Source organism: Zeus faber (genome assembly GCF_960531495.2).
Source record: "Zeus faber genome assembly, chromosome: 2".
Lineage (NCBI taxonomy): Eukaryota > Metazoa > Chordata > Actinopteri > Zeiformes > Zeidae > Zeus > Zeus faber.
The window spans coordinates 23,414,009-23,437,246 of record NC_137189.1 but is presented as its reverse complement, the minus strand read 5'-3'; the positions used below and the strand labels follow the sequence as shown (position 1 = coordinate 23,437,246).

Below are 23,238 nucleotides of genomic sequence, written 5' to 3'. Positions count from 1 at the left end.
GGATGGAATAACTACAATGAAAGCGAGTTGTTCTCGGGGATACCGAGAAGGGAATTCCTCCACCGCCACGCCAGCCCTCCGTCCGTTTTTTCTAGACCTTCTCCCACGGGACTCGTTGGGGTAAGTCCCCGTCCACGCGTCCGTTGCGGGTGAGTTGATGCGGTTCCGTACGTGGGGCTCCGCGCTGCGTTGCTGCAGCGAATGAGGATGAGATGCAACGTAACGTGTGGGCTCTGCCGGCGGAGACGTCTGCATTTCATTTGGCGTTCGCCACCTTTGAATTATATGCCATACAAAAAAAGTGAGAGATATTTGCATGTGGTGTGTGTGTGTGTGTGTGTGTGTGTGTGTGTGTGTGTGTGTGTGTGTGTGTGTGTGTGCGTGCGTGCGTGCGTGCGTGCGTGCGTGTGTGTGTGGTATGTGTTACTATCAATGACATCTGTCTGGTGGTGGTGGTGTGTGGTGCGTTAATGGCCTTGGTTCAGTTTGGCTGCATGATCAGGGTAGAACAGTGTGTGTGTGTGTGTGTGTGTGTGTGTGTGTGTGTGTGTGTGTGTGTGCGTGCGTGTGTGTGTGTCTGTGTGTTTGTGCGCGCGTGTGTTTCTAATCCATCTATTTTTAGCCTTGTTTTTTCTTTAGAGATAATTGGTGTCCAGGGGTGTGTGTGTGTGTGTGTGTGTGTGTGTGTATGTGTGTGGAGTGGGGGTGGGGGAAGATTTATAGTCTCTTTAATGAGAATAATGATGAGAATAATAATCGTAATTCTAATATTGATGATAACAATGGTAATTATAATCATAATCATCATCATAGTGATAAAAATATAATAACAATAATAATAATAATAATAATTATCATTATTATGATTAGTGTAATGATGACAATCAGAATAATGATAATCACAATAACAAAATGCTAAAAATAAAATGAAGGTATTCACTGATGTAGACTCATTATATGCACCATCATTGGTGTTTGAGGGATTTCAGTTAAACACTGATATATCTGGCATGAAACATCATAATTACACATCACGGTGCATAACAAGAGATGACATCTTTGAAATTTCCGTAATTATCTGTAAATGACCATCATTTTCATTGATACAGATCCAATGTATTGTTGTGGAATATATCCAAGACTTCAAATAACGTATTTGCAATACAGTACATGGATTAACCCACTGCTTCCCTTAACAGCACAGCCATACATTTCCCCAATATAATTAGAATATTGTTCAAATGTTTGTGAAGGATATAAAAATATGGTTATTTATGGTCATTATCTTTTATGTTTTTTGTAGTGTTTATGTTATCTTATGATAACATATTGCCTGTATTGCTTAATATGTCGAGTGCTGCCTATATCATATATCGGTGAATATACATGGATTCCTTAAGGCTTTAGATTTAAGACCATTTCTTTGAATGATCTGCTTTACGAGCTAGTATCAGCAATTTCACAATATTGCACAATGTATATATCGACTAGTAACCTGCCGCTCTACTCTAGATCAAGGGGGGGGTGAAGTTTTTGTATATTCCATACATATTCTTGCGCCACAGAAATATACACAGTTGTGTATCATCGGCATAGCTATGGAAATTGACATTCTGTTCTCTGACAATATCACCTGATGGAAGCATGTGAAGTGAGAAAAGCGAGGACGCAAGGACGCCACGAAGCCTTTATGCACCGGAGGGAAAAAATATTTCTTAAATCTAAACAATTTCTTCAGTGTGCAACTTACGTGGCATCCGTGACTTACGGACGTTGCTGTGGAATTTCAAACCTACTTGGAGTGAGGTGCTTAACCTATGTTTGAACTCCAAAAATAACCCCCGGTCTTAATATGCAATAATACAAACAGTTATTTATTGAGATTTCTCAAGAGAGTTCTACAGCCTAGAGCGAGGCAGCCTGCGGAAAGTCGAAACATTGTCGTAGGAATATTGCTTATATGGCTCCTCCTTTGGAAAAGTACCTGGGATCAGTAACTGAGTAACTAAGCAGCAGCAGGTTGTCGCACGTTGGGTTCATTTCCCGCCGAGGCAAATAAACCTCGACTCGCGGCGTCAGCTTTAACCCACAGCCTCGCATGCAGCCATCCCACAAGGCACGGTGGATGGATTGATCTTTTCTTTTTCGAGAAACACCGCTTCTGAAGTGTGGGATGCGTCGCATCAAACCCCCCCCCCACCCTGGCGGGGATTCTCTTGATTGTGCTGTGAAACACCTTCACCTGACGACAATTCTGCATTTACTCATCGTGTTCAGATGCACAAATGAACTGCTGTAGGATGTTGTTCAAATAGTCGATTCGGAAAAACGTCGTTGCGCCCCCGCAAAAGAATACAATGCCGAGACAAAGGTGAACGAAGCATTGATCAGGCGGAAAGCCCCAAAGTCATGAATGTTCTTTTTCAAACATCTCTTTCTGGCTTCTTTTGTTTTGGTATTTTCTCTCCAAAATCTCTTTTAACAACAAGAAAAAGACACGTGGCCCTTCTTTGAAATTTGCTATTGCCACAGAATGTTTCAGGACTCGGCGCAAACGGTGAAAATTAAAAGGCTGTTCCACGACGCTCAAACTGAAATAACACTATCATTTGGTTCCTGAAACGTGTGTGTGTGTTCACAACATGAGTTGTTACTGCCAACCCCCTTCAGCTTCTCAGGGACGAAGGGTGTATGTGCTTAGGTGGGAGCGTGCATGGGTGTTGTCATGTCTAATTGCACCTCAGGGACTGAGATGTTAGTCAGGATTAATTTCTTTCCACATCATTTAAGGCTACCTCTGGATTTCCACCCTATTCTGGATTTTTTTCCCTATGGGACTTGACAGGAGTGATCAAACGCGGCCACAGAGTCTGATACCCCTTCCCTTTTTTGCTTCCGCGGCACACCACCGTCCTTTTAACCACTGCAAATGTCAGACACATCCATAACCGTGCTTATTATTGTCGCCTACTAATCACGCCCACGAACGAATCTTTTTAATTGACTCCGGCAAAAGAGGGGGTGAGAAAGACGACTCGCAGACTGATAATAGTTACAGATGATTCAATTAAAGTCCAAGGAAAAGCAGGCTGATGTATTCAGCACAATTCACATTGAATGTGACTCTATTAGCTATTCGCATTCCACCGAAATAGATAATTCTGACAGAATTCAATTATTCCCGTGGGAATTCACAGCTCAGAGCCAAAGCGAATCCCCTTCACCGTTTGAGAAGTCCTCCCTCACCGTGAGTTAAACCAGCTGAATCAAAAATGGACAAAGGCTCGAAAAATCGAGCGACTCTTTTTACCGCGTCACTCGTTAAGAGCCGAAATCTCAAAATAGTGTCGAAGCTTTCATGACGACGATGCAACACGGGAGCTCATCTCCTTTCTTTCTTTATCCGTATATTGAAGTGGAATTAAAAAAAACAATAATTCAAGAAACACGCGGCGAGCTCTCAATGGCTCTTAGAGTACGCCACCGCGGTCCAGTCTCAAGTCACTGTCGGACGGAGATGGACTTTTGGGTCTGCGTGGCGCCTCGCAATGAACCGTGAGGGTTGGTTACCGTCAGAAATATTTCTTCCCTCCACGCTGGCAGGATTATCAGTTGAAGGATCATAGACGACAGAAGATACTGCGCGGCGCTTTCTCCCTGTTGGCCGCTCCAACGAAACCGCACCTTCTCAGCTCAACACAGAACAATGCGGTTTTTACCCTTGTTCTCGATGGGACAAATTCCCACGTCAAAGTCTGCCGCAGTCGAATCAAAGGCGCCGCGGCGACTTTGCCACACCGCGTTGGTCCATCATCATCATCATCATCATCTTGGTTGGACTTCCCTGATGGCGTGACTTCCCTGATGAATCTTCCGTTTCTGAGGACGCATGGCGCACGAGGCTTTTACCATACATGGCACAAAACACTTGGGCGTTTTCCCACGACGCACACGCACGACGCACGGCCACGCGGACGTGCGCACACACATACAAACAACTATAATCATCACAGTCTCAAGACAGTGCAATTAATTCTTGAAACAATGATGGTGTTGCTTGGATACGACCAGCCTCATCATGTCCTATAAATGGCGAATGAGAAGGTTACCAGGTGTGAGGCAGCTGTTGACGTGGCAACGGGAGATGCTGTGCATAGGGTGTGTGTGTGTGTGTGTGTGTGTGTGTATGTATATATATATATATATATATATATACATATACACACACACACACATATATATATATATATATATATATATATATATATATATATATATACACACACATATGTACTGTATATTGCAGTGATTGTTTTGGACAGCTTCTGCATTGGTATTTCACCAGCGAGTCCCCCACCCCTGTCCCCTTGAGGGTATTATTTTCCTTTTTTCAGCCTATTCTGCTTGGCAAGTAATCAAGCTCTCTCTCTCTCTCTCTCTCTCTCTCTCTCTCTCTCTCTGTCTCTCCCTTCTAGACCTCTTAATCACACTTTCTCTCATACTGAGTGCAGTGGCGCTTACTATCTGAGAACCATCCAACCAGATTATGTGTGTGTGTGTGTGTGTGTGTGTGTGTGTGTGTGTGTGTGTGTGTGTGTGTGTGTGTGTGTGTGTGTGTGTGTGTGTGTGTGTGTGTGTGTGTGTGTGTGTGTGTGTGTGTGTGTGTGCGTGTGTGTGTGTGTGTTTATCTGAAAACACAGGCTCTTATTATAGTGCGTTCTAGCTGACCTTAGGAGGGACATACTCCAATGCATAGATGGATTGATGTGTGCACGCACGCAGGTAAGCACACAAACACACGCACACACACGCACACACACACACGCGCACACACACACACACACACACACACACACGCACGCACACACTCAAACACGCACACACTCACACGCAGGATTCCTTGACAGTACCAAATGCTAATGCTTCACATGTTGTAATGGATGTGGCCTTCTAAGCCTTCTAACCCCCGACTCGATAACCCCTCTGATGAAAATGGACACGGGCTGACTACTCCGCTTGAATTCTGTCATGTGCTAATCCAGTCGAGTGACCCCTCATACAATAGCATTGAGGTGGCGGATGTTTTCATGCAGGTATCTGACTGGCTCAATAGACTTGGCGTCAAGATTTGCAGATTTGGACGCGTCGTTGTACGCATCACTGTAACCTCGGTTTTGGTTTGTACTTACAGCATATCCAGATGTGGCTATGCAATGGAAAGGTCTCACCCCACACATCTGAAACCACGTTTCAAGCATTGACACTTAAATCATGGCTATTGTTCAACACAGGCCTTTTTTAAATGTTGGTTCCCATCATTTTTAACTTTTGAGATCACAACATCACAACATCAACAACACTTTACTGTTGAGAAACATTTTTTCTTTCTTTCTTTATTGGCACTTTTTTGACCAGTTTTTCCAATCTGTTTCAATTCTGTTTTCTCTTGAACATACATACAGTATTATAATAACATACGAACATGAGAGAGTCATCACAAAAACAACATTACAAACAAGATTAGAAAAGAACCAGATTGTTGGTCTTCAGGATGAATCAACTAAATACACACTGATAATAGTATGTGCTATTAATGAGTACTCACAAAGAAAAGAAAAAAAATGCAAGGAATAAACAAATGGAACAATGGGCAGATTCACTGAGGTACACCTGGAATTGCAGTGTCTCTATGTGGTCCAAGAGGGGCAGCCGAATGTTGAAATATTTAGCTGTGGTAGCCCGTAATACATGTCTAATCGTCTCTAATTTGCTGAAATGAAGTACATCTCTAATCCAAGCTGTGCGGGATGGAGGGGAGGGCGACTTCCAGCGACGTAAGATAAGTCGTCTCGCCAATAGAGTCAGGAAGGCCGCAAGGTCTGATTTATGTTTTGGCAGGGCCGCAGTGTCAGGTTTTACCCCAAACGGTGCCGTTGCTGCAGCCGTGTCAAATGTCACCTGTAATACTTTTGATATGGTGTCAGAAATCGTAGACCAATAATTATGGAGAGAAGGGCATGGACAAAATGCACATAGCAGTGAGGCAGGAGCTCGCCGTCATCTGTCACAAAGGGTAAATCTTGGAAAGCCTGGGTTTTGTCCAATGGGTACAGTGTAGAATTTTACACTGGATTAAACTATGTTTGGCACATACCGTATAGAGGAAGAGCGGACACGATACAGAATATCATATCACTCCAATTTTAGTTACAGCACATTGCATGAGCTGCCAGTTTCTGAGAGCCCCCAGGTTTTCCACTGCTGGCCTGATAGAAGTACGCCGCACTCAGAAGACTATTGGGGAGGCAGCCGGTTTTAACTATGCTCCCAAACTATGGAACAAGCTGCCAAAGAATATTAGAGAGGCAGACTCTGTAGGTGCTCTCAAGCCAATGCGAAAAACTTTTCTTTTCAGCTCAGCCTTCAATTAGTCCCTCAATTCATCAATTATATCATCCTTTAGAAGTAGTTTGTGTGACGACTGGTCCCCACTGTTGAGGATCATTGTCTATGATCCGGGGAAATGCTTGGTGCAAGTGTTTTCTTTCCAAAGTTGCCTGTGTGACCACTGGCTCGTGGATGAAGATCATTTGTATGATCTGGAAATCCTGGAGATATATGGCAGTCTAAGAAACCCATAGTGAATGTTTATGTGCACAGTATGTGTGTCGAGGCGAAGGGGATGAGAAAGAAACAGCAATTAGAAAGGAAGACAATGCAGGTAAGAAAAGTGAGAACATGGGTTTATTTTGGGCATAAGAAAATAATGATTTGAGGAACGCTTATTCTTCCCCTGTTTTATTTTATTCTTTACATTTTTTTTCATATTCTGCATTGTAAATGCATTTTGCTTTGCTTGCGTTGCTTTTGTTGTCACTATCTGAATGGCCTTCTTTTCATGTAAATCACTTTGAGTTACTGTACATGTCCTGTTTACAAATAAAGGTTGTTATTATTATTATTATTATTATTATTATTATTATTATTATTATTATTATTATTATTATTAGGGGTCCTGCCCTGAAGAGTGGGAGCCCTATTGTTTTCGTTAATGAAAAAACAATGTCAGTAGCCTATGGATGTCATTGCACTCACGGACACGATGGACAAAATGTGTATTTGGGGCGGTTTGATATGCCGCAGTCCAAGTTTGATCCAGATCGGTCCATTGTTGTGGAATAACCTAGTAAAAAACGGTATTTTTATCATCGCTGCAATGCGCGTGCATGCGCAAATGACGGCGTGCACAGGTCTCGTAATAACATTGCAGTCTAGTGATCAACAATCGGAAACCTCACCAAGCCGGCGGCACGTGCAGATGTAACTGAAATCAGCCATGGATCCGACGAACCCACAGATAAAATGAATAAGATGTGTATTCGGGGAGTATAGTATAACGGAGAAATCCTTGTGCCCATGCATTGCGCACAAATCACGTGATAGCACAACAATCGAAACCTCAACATGATACTGTCACGCACAGATATAGAAGCGATTGGACTTTAACGAAAGGAATTTAAGATACAAACTCTTAATCATACAACGTTATAAAGTGACGGTTATTATTTTTTTGCTATTTACCTTTATTATGTTTGAAAACAATCAAACATAAGCGCAGCGTATTTTGCGTCGGAAATATATACGCTTCTGAGGACAACTTACACGCACCAGAGTCAGTTCCACAAAATAAAAACCTAATATCATCCCTTTCATAATTTGCAGACATTCCAGAGATATCAATGTATACAATTTTCCCGAATTGTAATTACTGGTAACAATAACCATAAGCAATTCCATAGAATTCATAGAAATACACTGTAACAGGGCCGGAATGAATGAACTTCTACCGTCACAAAACACACTGGAACAAAGACCCAAAGCACTCCCGTCCATTGAACTTTAACAAAGGGTCGACTACCCAGGTCCCTGAGTATTGCTGCCTGCAGCTCGATTTATTATGATTATTATTATTATTATTAGATTATTCATCCTTAAACACTTCACCTCGGTCTTGTTCAAGTAATGCCCTTACTGCTGATAAGGAATGGTTGTGAAGAGAGTAAATCCTCTCATATCCACAGGAGACGATAGCCTTCACAGTTGGGGACGGTGATAAAAAAGCATCAGTGCTTACAGGCTGAGAGGGAAATTGGGAGCTCATGTCACAGACTGTCACAGATTTTATGCCCAGATTGGACCAAATGGAGAAGGCTCTGTCTCCGAGAGAAGGAGGGAAAGTATGATTTTCTAACTATAGGAGCCTTTAATGGATAGGATTGTAATTTAAAGTGGCGTCTAAATTGGTTCCGGATTTTTAGAGTGGTCCTCACGAGAATGTTCTTGAAGATGACGAGCCAATAGGGGAGTGGGCCCAAGCAGCCAATGAGGAAGGCATACAAGACGATGCTTCCATCTTCAACTGAGCCAATATGGTATACATATTGAAGCACACGGAAATTGGCCGCCCCATAACAGAACTTAATTTTTTTGGAAGTTGGAACAGAATTTATTCGACCAGCTAATGACAAGGGGAGTTGACCATCTCTGACCATCTCTCAAAGTCCTGCCTCACTCCAGGTGTAGCCAGAGGTGAGACCAAATAGAATAAGGACAGAAAGTACAATAGGTGGAGATACATCAAGCCTGTAAACAAAAGCCCCTTTCCCACATGGCATCCGTAACATTGCTAGATAAAAAATATATGGAAAAGGCAGTAGGTAGTGATTCCCACATTGGCCTCCTTTACGGAACAGTTGCGTATGGAGTCTGTTCCCACATTAGATGACTGTTACGGATACATTTCTTAATGCTCGCACGAGAGATTTCTATTATCACACGTGGCTAGGCAACAGAATCCTTTTTTAGGCCAGTGCTTCACTCCCTGAACCTCTCCAACATACGGAGATAGAGCCACTAGACCCTGTTGAAAGGCTTCTCGGCATCTAAAGAGAGTACTATTTCGGGAGTATTTAAGGTTTAAGGGTTATACATAACATTTAATAGCTCTCTACCATTCCAGAAAGAGTATCTACCCGTCTGGTCTGGTGAAGTTACAGATGGCAGAACATTTTTCAGAGGCATGGCCAATAGCTTAGCTTATGTTGTGTTCTACATTGAGTAATGAAGTTGGGTGGTAGGGCGCGCAAAATGGTCTATGTCAAGGATTGAGGGTGAGAGGCTGTGACCGTGATTTGATGATCATTTCTTCAATTTGAACGGTTGCCAGATTATCGAACTCTGCCTGTAAGGAAAGATGGTCCTTGTGAGCCGTATGGGAAGGTGAAGTCACCTGGTTCAGTAAACTTGTGGAGGCCTCCACTTGACAGAGTGATCCTCAGCGTTTCCAGACTCTGAACGTTTCTTGGCCACGGATAGAGCAAAGTCAGGGAAGATGGACATGAAACATGAAACATGAAAGTAGTGACCTCTCATGAGAAAAGGTCTTCTGGGGCCTGGGGGTTTCCTTGCAGGGACCTGTGGGCGCGGTCCAAGAGGCGTTTGTCCTCCAGGTTGCCGGGGCATGTCCTGCAATAGTTGGGAGATTAAATCTCTCGGGCGCTCGCCCAAGAAATGTATTCTCCCCTCCCCTCCATCTCCCCTCCAGACTTTATCTCCCCTCCAGACTGTCTGGGACGCCCACCAGGGGTATGTTATTGCGTCGTGACCTCCCCTCCCGGTCCTCACAATTTGCTTGGAGCACCTTGTTGGTGCGGTTGTGTGTAGAGATGTGTATTCAAGGTTTGGTGCATTAGCTTTGGGATGACTGTGTCAAGTGAAACGTTAGTTTGTGTGATTTATTAAAGTAACACTTTTACACTAACACACCCACACAAAGATGCACAATGACCATTTTGAATTATGTGTGTCTAATTTTGTGTATGCGGGCGTGTGTGTGTATTTGCATGCTTGACGTGCGCCCATGTCCATATGTTTTTGTCAACATTTTGACAAATTGATTATTTTTACTATTGATGACTATTACCTGTTGAATTGATGCGGGAATCCACAATGACGTCACAGATGAAGGTCAAATCCCCTGGGACGTCTGGAATCCTGGGACAGTTTTGCTCCAACTGGAGGCAAGAGTACCAAGCTGCAGACAAAATGGGGGGCAAGCGCAAGACATCACGGGACATCGGCAGAGGAAGTTGGTGTTCTTTTTTCGATCTCGTGTTTCGATTGTTTAAGACGTGAACAACAGAACTGAGTAGAAAAATATACAATGTTTATTCATTAGAAATATTTGAAATATATTTAGAGACCCAAATCTCAAAAATGGACCAATATAAAGTTAATTCAATAACGCTTTGAAAAGTCGCCAATTATTTTAAATGTTATATGTAATGTTTAAATCGAATTTATTTATGAAACAATTTATTATAAAATATTTATTGAACAGTGTTAATAGACACTGGAAGACCCTGTGAGCTACTGATGAAAGACCCTTTGCACTTTTATTGCTTCCTCTGATGTCAAAATCAAAATGTACCCAGCTATTGTGTTAAAATAAACAGACATATATAATGTTTCAAATTGACCCCAGCAATTTAAACCTACAAAAAAATGACTGTAATTCAAAGCATTACCCAAGTTTACACACAGAACATCTGCAAGGAACACATAGCAGTTAGTCAGTAATGAAAAAAACACCAACAAAAAGTATATAAAAACTCAATGAAACGGTGCGTCTGGTATGGGCCCGCCAACGTCCAGGATAAGGCCGGACTCAACGGGTCATCAGAGCAGCGGAGAGGGTCATCGGCTGTGACCTGTCCACCCTTCAGGACCTCTATAATTCCAGGTCAATCAGTTCATCTCCCAAACAGATCAGTGACCCTTGTCTGGGAGAGAATGATCCCCTCAGCAACCTGGACTGATGCGCTGACTCAGATGTGTGTACAAGTCTTTATTCCTTACACACGTACATGGAGAGAGGACTCTTGCATCAGAATCATCACTACAGCTCACTGTTATGCATTTGTTTATTCGTTTTATCAAACAAATGACTTGCAGTGCAATAACTATATTCACGATGTTCCTGACTCCCTCTGGCCAGGGTGACCTCTGCTTGGTACTGCTTTTGTCCTTGGGCCTCCAGGATTTTGATGCAATTCTGAACAACAGTTAACAAATGATCCAATCATTCTTTGTGCTGTCTTAGATAGTGCATTTAAAAAAAATGCACTGTCTCAAAATAAGGGGTAAAAGATTGACCACACTAACCCTATAATAACCTCCCATTTTTCAGTAAAATTCTTGAAAAGTTTACAAACAATTACAGTTTTACTTCTTATTTTTATTGTCTTTGGGCTGCTCCCGTTAGGGGTCGCCACAGCGGATCATCTGCCTCCAATACCTTGTGTTCTGCGCATCTTCCTCCCTAACACCAACCGCCTGCATGTCCTCCCTCACCACATCCTTAAACCTTCTCTTTGGCCTTCCTCTTTTCCTCTTGCCTGGCAGCTCCATCCTCAGCACTCACTCTCTCACCAAACTGTCCAACCTGAGCTGTCCCTCTCATTCTTAATCGTGTCCATCCTTGTCTCTCCCAATTAAAATCTCAACATCCTCAACTCTGCCACCTCCAGTTCAGCCACCTGCCTTTTTGCCAGTGCCAGCGCCTCTAAACCGTTCAACATAGCTGTTCTCACTACCGTCCTGTAGACTTTCCCCTTCACTCTTGCTGGAACCCTTCTGTCACAGATCACTTCAGACACTCTTTTCCACCCACTCCACCCTGCCTGTACTCTCTTCTTCACCTCTCTCCTGCACTCTCCGCTGCTTTGGATGGTCGACCCCAAGTACCTAAACTCATCCGCCTTCTCCGACTCCTCCTTCTCCAACCTGCTCCCTACTCTCGCTACAGATCACAATGTCATCCGAGAACATCATAGTTCACGGAGACTCCTGCCTGATTTAATCCGTTAACCTGTCCATCACCATCGCAAACAAGGAAGGGCTCAGAGCTGATCCTTGTTGCAATCCCACCTCCACTTTGAATGCCTTCGTCACACCTACTGCACACCTTACTACTGTCTGACTGCCCTCATACATATCCTGTACCACTCTTATGTTCTTCTCTGCCACCCCCGACTTCCTCATGCAATACCACACTTCCTCTCTCGGCACCCTATCATACGCTTTCTCTAAATCCACAAAGACGCAGTGCAACGCCCTCTGGCCTTCCCTGTACTTTTCCATCAGCATTTTAAAGCAAACATTGCATCTGTAGTACTCTTTCCTGGCATGAAACCATACTGCTGCTCGCTGATCCCCACCTCTCCTCCTAACTAGCCTCCATTACCCATTCCCATAGCTTCATGTTGTGGCTGATCAACTGTATTCCCCTGTAGTTACCACAGCTCTGTACGTCTCCCTTATTCTTGAAGATGGGTACCAGCACACTTCTCCACTCTTCCGGCATCCTCTCCCCTTCCAGGATGGTGTTAAACAGTCTGGTTAGGAACGCCACTGCCATCTCACCTAAACATTTCCATGCTTCCCCAGGTATGTCATCTGGGCCAACTGCCTTTCCACTCTTCATCTGCTTTAATGCTGTTCTCACCTCATCCTTGCTAATTTGCTGCGCTTCTTGATCCACTATCCCCACATCATCCACTCTCCTCTCCCTCTCATTTTCTTCATTCATCAACTCCTCAGAGTACTCCTTCCACCTTCTCAACACACTCTCCTCACTAGTCAGCACATTCCCATCATTATCCTTCATCACCCTAACCTGCTGTTCATCCTCCCCAGCTTGGTCCCTTTGTCTCGCCAATCGGTACAAGTTCTTTTCTCCTTCCTTACTGTCCAACCTCTCATACAACTGGTCGTATGCCTTTTCCTCTGCCTTTGCCACTTCTGTCTTCGCCTCGCGCCTCATCAGCTTGTACTCCTGTCTACTTTCTTTATCTCTCTGACCATCCCATTTCTTCTTCGCCAACCTCTTCTGCTCTATGATATCCTGTACTTCCTCATTCCACCACCAAGAGTCCTTGTCTTCCTTCCTCTTCCCGCATGATACACCCAGTACCTTGTTGGCCGTCTCCTTCACCACTTCTGCGGTTGTTTCCCAGTCATCTGGTAACCGTTCATTCCCACCTATTGCCTGCCTTACCTCTTCCCTAAAATGCATGCAGCACTCTTCCTTTTTCAACTTCCACCATTTTATCTTTGGCTCTTCTTTCACTCTCTTCCTCTTCTTGGCCTCCAGAGTTAATTACACTATCACTCATAATAAATAATATTATCTGTGATGGTTTACAAAGCTCTGGCCTAGCACCAAATTAGATAACTACAAGTTACTCTATCTCTATCTGCCTCTGTGTGTGTGTGTGTGTGTGTGTGTGTGTGTGTGTGTGTGTGTGTGTGTGTGTGGGTGTGTGTGTGTGTGTGTGTGTGTGTGTGTGTGTGTGTGTGTGTGTGTGTGTGTGTGTATGTGTGTGTGTGGGTGTGTGTGTGTGTGTGTGTGTGACTGCATGCATGCATGCTGCACTCATGTAATGAATGTGTTTCTGCTGTCCCCGCCTATATTGCCTCTCCTACTCAAAGACATGAAAGCACTTGTAGATTTTCTCAAGGTGAATGCTCAACAGAGCACAGACAGAGGAATGAGATGGTGGAGTGTGTGTGTGTGTGTGTGTGTGTGTGTGTGTGTGTGTGTGTGTGTGTGTGTGTGTGTGTGTGTGTGTGTGTGTGTGTGTGTGTGTGTCTGTGTTTGTGTGTGTGTGTGTGTACGTGTGTGTGTGTGTGTGTGTGTGTGTGTACTTGTGCGTGAGTGCGAGCGTGCCTATTCGTACGTGCAAGCGTGCATGCGTGTGTGTGTATGTCTGTGTGTGTGTGTGTGTGTGAGTGTATGAGTGCGCGCTCAGGCACATCACTCCATCTGACCTCATCCCTCTCTCCAGTCCCTTTATAGAAATGTCCTTTGTACCTCAGAGGTCAGTGCACCAAGTGTAAGGATGTTATACGTGTGTGTGGCATGGAGCACATGCCTTTGAGGCTGCCGCGTGCTCATTTCCCATGGAGTTAAAGTGGTAACCAGTAAGATTATTGGTTCCAAATTTTCCATATTTGTTTCTTTCCTTAGCTGGCACTATTTAAGAGACAGTCTTTCAATGTATTTGACTCTTTTTTTACAGTTGGTGGAGAATTGAGTTTTGTGTACTGTAACTGGACCAATTTGAGGGGTGGGTCTACCCCCTCCTACCTCTTTCTAAGATAAGATGTAAAACACTCTGGATCTGAGGGATCGGATCCTTCTGAACCAGAGTTTCACTCTGTCAGGCCAGATTTATGTCAAAAGCAATGAAAAAGGCAGAGGATGGAGGTGGACGCTTCCTCCCCTTCCCCCACCTCACCCCGAACCCATCCATTGCTTTGGCCGTGGGCTGTAACAAGGTATTGGCGATCAAAGGGAGACTCACCATCTTTGCCTTTAAACCATAGGTTCGCTAGTTTTCAAGCCAGGCCTCCTCAACCACCTTTACTGCCTATAAATGTACCGCTCTGTTGCAGATTTTAACCCTGCTTGAATGCAGTACAATCGGGCAAATGTTTCATCCTTAAAAAACATCTAATCTTAATCTCCTTTTTGCTTACATATATGTAAGTGTACATATGCACGTATATATTCAGTTACTTTTGAGTTTCTCAGTCATTTCTTTGCTCACTTGGTGGCGATTGCTCTGCTAATCAAATACATCGAAATGCTTTGGTTGGATCGAATCTGGAGAGAACGACGCCCTCCGCGATCGATTACCTATTGCACTCATGCTCCGGTATTAGGTTAGAAGATGTGACATGGCTCTCTGGTTAGAGAGGTTGTATCTGGTTGAGAGACAGAAGGAAGTGATACTGCGTTCATAGGAACTCGGAAAACTGTAATTCATCTCGGAATTGATGCTGCCTTCATGGGAACTCGGAGAACTGTAATTTGTATCAGAAATGATGCTGCGTTCATGCAAACTCAGAAACTGTAATTCGTGTTGTTTTACCCCTGATATTTTTTTGTTGCAACTAAGAGATGTTTTTGTTGAGTTTGTAAGAAAATATTTTAAAGGGAGCAAACAAAACAGCTTTTTATTAATGAATACACTTAAATATCACAATTACGTGCAAGGCAAATAACACAATAAATCAATGCAAATTAATCAAACAGATTAAAAAAAATAAACAATTGAATTAAAATAGAAAACTTCGGCAAATGGCTTATTAAAAGAGGTAGATGAATAAATACTGTAATGTGCAGGACAGGGGAAGAAGCAGCCGCAGCAGCCACCATGGGTCACCTAGCTACTCCTCCAAGCAGCCACCGCCAGGACCATCAGCAGCTCATCAGCCGGGCCACCCCTCTAAGCAGCCCCTGCAACAGCCAGCACAGCAGCATAAGGCCCCATGCTCCAGAAGGAGGAGAGTCTGTCTTGTCGCCCTGAGGGAGGTTCGCCTCAAGGACCGTGCTGTTCCGGGATTCCAGGTCTCCTGTAAAGAGGACTGGGATTGTTTTTTGGACAATTTTTGTTACTTGTGGTTGTTTAAGGTATGGCAACCCTGTTTCAGAGTCCAGGCAAGTGTTGTTGTGGTAGTGTGATTTAAGCAGCCACACCTGCCTTGGGTCTTGTTTATTGGGCCAAATTAAATAAGACTGCCAGTCTTAAGACTTAAGATTTCCTTATGATTCTCTTAAGATATTGAACGTTTGTCCGGGACTCAAAAAACGTACCATTGGCATAAGTCGCGCAAACAACACTCCGGATAGAAACATTTTTGCGGCCGTTGGGTCAACACTGCCTACCCCCCAATCTCCATCCTACACATTTTGCCTTTCCGAGCCTGTGTCTCATCTTACAGCAGTACATGGAGAAGAATATTTATGCAGGTGCATTTCATGAACCAGTTAGTTTTGATCTTATTCCCTGGAAAAGTGCCCGGTGTACAAGTTGAAACTATATCAAGAGCCTTGTCTGGAACTCTGCTGTATTACTCGCTGTTTGTATTGTCCCGTCCATGCAGTTCACTGCATGGAAACACATTTCCAACAAAGAGGCCTCTGTTGTTCTGAAGCAATTATTGTCAGTAGCGTGTGTGTGAGTGTTTTGAGTCTTGTGTAATTGCATGTGAGTCTATGTGTGTTAGGAAGGCGGAGTGTAGATGGAAATTGTTTTCCCCGAAGGTTGTAGCTGTTACAGAATTATTCCATTGTCCAATGCGGTGCTGGGTGTAGATGTGTGAGTGTCTATTAGGCTGTGCTGTGACTGAAAACACCAGTTCATGCCCACATTAAACATAACAATCTGTACATTGTTGGATACAGTTCATAAAAAGCTGCTTCATTAAGAACCCTGGAACAGTACGATGATGAGCTTGGTGTGTTGCTAGGCAACATCAACCCTCTGCCGGGTAGATTCCGTCTCCACTTAAAAACATGTTTTTAAGCAGGCAATCACCTGTTCAAAACCAAGAAGCGCTTCTGTCGGTTTCACAGTAGCACTGAAGACTTTTACTTACTTAACTATCCAACTACAATAGGGAAAGAAACAACAAGAATTTGACAATTTCAAGGCGCTATTACAGATTATATCATTGTCTTTATTACGGTTTGTATTCGCTTTTTTAAATGTATTCTTTTTTTAAACGTGGCTCCCCTAAGACAACAGGAAGAGTGGTAAAGCGGTATTGGATCGGATACTTGCTAAGCCAGCTAAGAGTATTTTTACTTTTTGTTAATTGTGATTGGTTGGCTGATTGACAAAAAATGTTTGGTGTCAAACATTTTTTTCTGGCCTTTTAAGGTGGCATTCCAGAATTCCATTCGAAACTGCAGTGTTTACCCTCGTCCCCCACGTGTACCCTCTTTAAAGGGATACTACAGCTCTGACATACAACTCTTAGATTTACTTTAGAATTATTTTCTTTATCCGCATTGTTTAAGGTTGACATCTGGGCTCTACCGCTTATCACCTCCCAGCAAGGTTCACAGCAAACATAGGCATCAAGTTCAAGTTCAAGTTCAAGAGATCATTTGTCACATACATACACATACGGTCGTACATATATGCAGTGAAATGTCAAGACACCCGCTGATTACGCACAAGCTCTACAAGCTCGAAAAATACTTAATGTGCGTAATCGACACGCGGTGCTCGCGCAGGCGGCCGCAAGGGGCGGTGCCACAATTGGGATTCTGGGTTCTATAATTATATAATAGGATTAATTGACTGTGTTGTATTAAATATACATCACAGTAATGAGCTTGAAATATAGGAGTGATGATTTCAAATCCATCCACTAGATAGAAGGTTAGAGCCCAACAGGTAGATGCAGGGGAGGTGGAGGGATGACAGCAACACAGCAAGCAAGCAGGCAGCAAAGCAGGTATGGTGGGAGAGATCGGCTGCTTAAACAGGCTGGCCCACAAGGGCGTGGTTGCATGTGGCTCCGCAGGCTACTCATTTGTTTAGGATTTTTTTTTTTTTTGTCTATCTTGTTTTAAATGCTGTGATTATCAGCGGTGAAGCTAAAATGACCCTAAACAAGATTCAGCATACCGAACTGGCAACCCGTGAGCACGAGCGTGTTCATAGCTGATAATCACTTCGCCCTGCGGATGAATGAGTGGTTTTGCTTCTAAAATAGTTCTGAATGTAGCTACGTTTAAAACAACTAAGATCTCTCCCCTTAATCCGCCGCATTCACTCGATGGAATAATCCTGCCATTTTAATCAGAACTTCATCCTTTTGTCACACTCCCCCAATCAATCTGCTTTCTGTAAAAAGAAATACATGCAAAAAAATCTGTAAGCTGTCCTATACCTAAACCTTGTACTATAAGCAGTAACGCAAAGTCAACAGCTCTGAGTCAACGGCTTATGAAATACTGTGTCGGATCACGAAGGACCCGTGTAGCCCCAATCCATCTTTTTCTTTCAAGTGAGTGTTTTAGGTAAGACCACACAGCTGGGAATTTTACGGGAAAATGAATTTTCCAGATAATCGTGGGGAATTCTACCGAATATCAATATCAAGATATCCTCAACGTCCTGTCCATACGCCCGTTTTAAAGAATCCATCTGAAATTCATCACATTGAACCGCAGTATGTTGAATATAAAGTGTGACATCAGATCAAATATGTAGTTGAAAAGAAAATTCAAATATTTAAATCTATATTTTTTTTATATTATAATTATAATAATAATAATAATAATAATAATTACAATTATAATTTCAAATTTCACCAGTTCAAGGGCCTGCGTTCATATTGTTTGTAATTTGGACTGCAAACCTTCAACACAACACAATACAAATGAAAGATATGAATGGATACGATTCGATCACCCCACAATGTGCCTTTTATAAGGGTGTCATGCTTACCCAACACAGGAGAAAATATCTAAATATATCATATTTTTTGACACAACTAGGCCAATGTTCCACAGCTCACAAGTTGACAGTTTTGACACAGAATTTACCAAAATGACTCGTCTTGTCCCATGTTCGAGTCGCCTTTGGACCCGTTGGACCTTTAAAGTGTGGGGAACAGTGTTTTTCCACCGCTGTGCCTTGACACACTAGTGTGCCGTGAGGGCTCGCCAAGTGTGGCGTGAAGATTTTTTTCGTATTCCGCGTAAAAAAAATGACGTCATGGAAATTGGCTTTTGTGTTGGAAGATCAAAATTGCAAGAACTAATTCATCAGTTCCAGCAGAATAGCAGCCTTGTTCATTCATTTGTTCATCACTTCTGTTGCACATATGGATTTTTGTAACGTCAATTTTCACAATTCACTGTTGGTGGGAGGCGAGGTGCGCCCCTCATAAGGGAAAGACTTGTATCAGTACCCAATATATGCTAATCTGCTGCCTGTCGTTTTTGCTAAACGCTTACAGTATGTGTGTGTCCGAGTTCTTTATCATGTCATGACGAGACTTCCTAAACCGGTTAGAACAACGGCAAAACTGGTTAATAAAGTTCCTCGAACCGGATCAGAGCCCTGATGTGAGACCCTTAAAGCACAGTATTGCACTTTGTTTATGTCATGATAGGTTAGGGGAGGAATGCTAGAATGGCCCCGGTGTATATACAGTATATATTGGCAGTTACTACAAAATACTGACCGATATTTTGCTCAAACTACTTTTTGGTGTACACCTATTAAGATCATCTGAATACTGCAAGAAAAAGGTGATCTAATTATATAATATAATATGTAATCATTGTTATGGTACAAAACCACAATATCCAGACAGTTCTTTCCATGTTATGACAGTCATCTGCAAACTCATCTGTGTGCGTGCGTGCGTGTGTGTCTTTGCCTGTTCTTACACAAGCCACTTCCAGACCCTCTAATGAATGCTTTGGAGTGTGTGCTCCTACCTCTGCGGATGAGTGGGAGGCAGCTGTCTGAGCTTGAAGGTTGTCCTGACCCAACGCCATCACTCATACACTATGCTAATGGCTTTACACGTGGACAGCCATTGTTTTTCAGTGGTGGGCGTGGGCGTGGGCGTGGGCGTGTGCGTGTGTGTGTGTGTGTGTGTGTGTGTGTGTGTATGTTTTGTGTCTGTGAGTGTCAGTCAGTCGGTCGCTAACCTTATCTCTCTCGGCCATGAGGCTTTCTGTGGCCCCGGAATGAAACAAGCCAGACCCGCCTACAGGCAGAATGGCCTGGGGTATCGCTGACCCTTCATCCACAGGTGGTTGGGATTTGGGCAAGTGGAGCAGGAGAGAGCACATCTCGCACTATCATAGAATAGAAGGAAGAAAGGCAGCTCGCGGTTCGGTACAATACACGGTTCGATACTGTCCCGATACTTTTTTAACACACTCTGACTGGAAAACAAATGATGGCTGTAGAAGAGTCCTTCTTCATTCCTCTGGCACTATATGTGCAAAAGACAATAAATCCAAGTATAACAATTTCAACGATAACTATTTCTTATAATGTCGAGTGTTTCTTATAGTGTTTTTCCTTGTGATAAAGTTTTTATATAGTGGAAATCCAACTTTTGATCTCTTTTACACAATGAATCAGACTATAACACAATTTCAAAGAATTCGGCGTTATGTCTTTTTCCCACTGAGTCATTGCAGGACGCGGAGCTGCAAATGCATCCACCAGAGATCTTTGGCCTTTGACTGCGTCAGAGACTGGAGCTTTTCGTGTGTTTCAATCTTACCGCTGTCCATTTTCCCGCTGCCATCACATAACTTTATGCCTGCTATAAGCTTCTCCCCGCTACACATCAGGGTCTTGAGTGTGCAACCTCTGATTGTGTCCTCTGGGGTTTCTCCATGCACATTTAGTTGATATTGATATTTTTCAGCTCCACAATGCATAGCGTAAACCCCCCCCCCCCCCCAAAAAAAACAAAAACTTTTTTTGCTCTAATGTAATCCTGAAGGAACTATTTATAATCTGTTGTCTCAAATCACTGTTACTTGATGAATCCCCTTGTTTTCCCCTTGTTATATAAAAGCAAAATCCCTGGAGGTGGTGCTTGCCCACAGTACAGCAGTGATTGCATCAGTGCACGTCCAGGCCACACAGCTTAAACGTCTTGTTCAGTTCATGTGTATGAGTATATTGAAGGGCGCCATGGCTTCTGTAATAACTTAGTAAATGCGTTGTAATAAAATAAACCTGACCAATAATTGATCCTGTGCATAGAATTGCATTTGTATATTCTGTATATTTTTTATGTAATTGGCTGTTTATGTTCTACATTTTTAGCGTAGTTGTGTATGTTTGGATATTTTATATATATATATATATATATATATTTTTTTTTTAATGGTATTGTATTTTATAATTATTATTTGAGCTTTTTTATGCTAATTGTCTGTAGAGAGTCGCACCAATCCCTACCATGACAAATTCCTCCTATAGGAAAATGTACTTTTAGAATGAACTCACTGGGATTCTGATTGTGATGACAGGTTAAGGCTTATTTGATTTGGAACAAGATGAGGTGTGGCAGACCCATTTGGACAAGCAGACTTCGGACTGTTAAGACTAGAAGATCCTTTTTTATCTTAAGGAATCTTATCACGTAAAAGCGTTCTGTCCCCGTTTGCAGAACATTTGTGTGATGAATCGCAAAGGGGTTTTCATGAAGGGAAAATTAATTACGGCGAAAATGTTTTTCAAACGCTGTGCCATGTTTCAAATTCCGCTTAAAATGAATAAATAATAGAAACTAGCTCTTGTGTTGAAATATCAAAGTGAGGAACTGTGAGTGAGGATGAAAGGTTTCAACTCTAGATTTGGTTCTTGACGGCTCACTGAAGAGAGCAATTACAGAGAAATTTCTCTTCGTTCGACTATTTGTTGGTTTGATTCATTTGGTGTTATGTACACGGGGACTTCAGTTTGTGAGTCAAATATTCAGTCGTTCGCCCATTCTTTTGGCTGCGTGACTCCCTCTCGCTGTGAACGAATCGTCTTGCGTCACGGTTAGTCGGCCATAATAATAAGCTCAGCTCCACATGTTTGTGACGTTTGGTGACATTTTTTAGTGTTTAAAAAAAAGTGTGCCGTGGCTTAACAATGGTTTGAAAACACAAAGCCCCTACTGGTAAATTACGTAATAGCACCTAGTAATATACGGCAGCTACCGTTACCCTTCTCAGTCAGGGAGCAGTTGAAGGGCGGCGGCCATTTGAAGGACAGTTTGCATAAAGCATGGCTTCACACGCCACAGCTCGAGTAACGCTGTGCATAGCGCCTCGTAGCTCCTGCAGAGAGGAGCTTGGGGAATGCCTGCATTGAAATATTTAACAGACAGCGCAGGCATCCCTGCTGTTATGTACATTGCACGGTTACATGCACTTTCACGCGTGTGCCGCATGGTAACAAATGCACCTTTTAAGGAGACGAAATGATTTTCTTTTTTTCATAGTCGTTTTCTTTTTCCCGGATCAGTTTTTCCCACGTGCTTTCCTCGCTTCGATATTCCATCATAGCCTCTTAGCGCCCACCTGCTGAGTTCAAGTGGGATCGGAGGATCTACCGGGAGTACCAGCTGGTCCACGAGCGATGTGAGGTCACTAGAGGATAGATTTGGGGTTGTAGCGGAATACAGTATAACCTTTTTCAGGGTCTTACCTACCTTACCTCAAACAACATTGCCGCAGCCATGATTGAACGGGTTGAGTGTCACTCTCTCGTGTACAGTCATCAATTTGTGTTAATGAGTATTGGAGTCATTTATTGATAAAGGGCCATATGGTACCTTGTGGGTCCAATGTTTTGCACGTTTTAAAGTTAAAGGATAGGTTGGCTATTTTTTAGCCCAGCTTCTCACTGTCTTGAGTGTGGTGCAATGGCGTTTAAGCCTTTAAAAAAACAAACAAACATGTTAAATATCCTTTTTCCAAAACAGGAAACATTTTATCATTTTATATAAGGCTCCATCCAAGAGACTGCTGTCCACCTACTGTGGCCAACATTATATCATTTTAAATTAAATAAAAAATATACTAATCACACAAATTAATACATTCATTTTGCATTTGTTGCAGAACAGTCAATGCAGAAGGTTGCCTCCAATAAGTTGCCAGTAGGAAGCCGCGTGACTTCCTGTTTCTAGTCTCTTAAATAAAACCTAATAAAATGCATGGCTTGGCTTGTGGGCATTTTTTTCCCCGGTATAACATATAAAGATCATCTACTATGTGAGCTTCCCGTTGTTGTGTTTTTTAAGTCTTAAACATTTGCCCCATCGGACGGCATTTAGGCACAGTGATGATGTACAGGAGGTGAAGATGATCGTTTAGCGAGGTGGTGTGATGAACAGTTAGAAAGGGTGGGAAGCTTCGAGCCGACGTTGATAAATAGAGAACCTATCCATTAATTCTGACCTCGCAGCCCGGCTACAGCCGTGGTGTTGAGGACTCACTCATGTGCACAGTCATTGATTTGTGCTAATGGCCAGTCCTCTGTAATCTGAGTATTGGAATCGTTATTGAAGGGGTGTATGGGACAATTTCCATCCATGTTTTTTTTTTTTTTTGTATGGGTAAGGTAAATGCACAGGTGGTTGGTAATATGTTTAGGCCGTTACATAATTCTGATTTATTTGCAGTGTGGCTTGATTAGATTGACTTTGACACCCCCGCTGTTAGAGTGGGGCGTGGCTGTAAACAGAATTACAACAAATGGGGGACAGGCTCTTTAGCGCTTCGCTATCAATACTCGTTTGATCACCCGGCGCTCTGTCCTCTGACAACCCTATTTATAG

The 23,238-nt window shown here is 42.9% G+C and overlaps 1 protein-coding gene across 1 annotated transcript in view; it reads left to right on the top strand.

Moving 5' to 3' along the window:
- Positions 1-23,238, top strand: part of pkib (protein kinase (cAMP-dependent, catalytic) inhibitor beta) — a 32,509-nt gene continuing 9,271 nt past the window's right edge. Inside the window, exon 1 of the mRNA XM_079996755.1 lies at positions 1-120. The gene's annotated coding sequence lies outside the window, so the exon portion shown is untranslated. The remainder of the gene's footprint in view (positions 121-23,238) is intronic.